We start from the raw sequence: 200 nt of genomic DNA on the forward strand, positions 1-200 counted from the left end.
GAGAGAGATTCCTTTTAGGACCTGGTGACGGTTTCATCTCTGAAGTCTGTCCAAGGCCCCCATGTTAGAATAGCATATTTTTCTGGACTTCCTTCTCTGTAAACTTCATATCCTGGCTCCTGCTTTTACCTCTCCACCATGATCAGGGCCTGGGCCACATATGAAGCTAAATCGAGACCTCCGACTTGCCTGTGGATAGC

Source organism: Microtus ochrogaster, unplaced genomic scaffold (assembly GCF_000317375.1).
Source record: "Microtus ochrogaster isolate Prairie Vole_2 unplaced genomic scaffold, MicOch1.0 UNK32, whole genome shotgun sequence".
In the NCBI taxonomy this organism is placed as follows: domain Eukaryota; kingdom Metazoa; phylum Chordata; class Mammalia; order Rodentia; family Cricetidae; genus Microtus; species Microtus ochrogaster.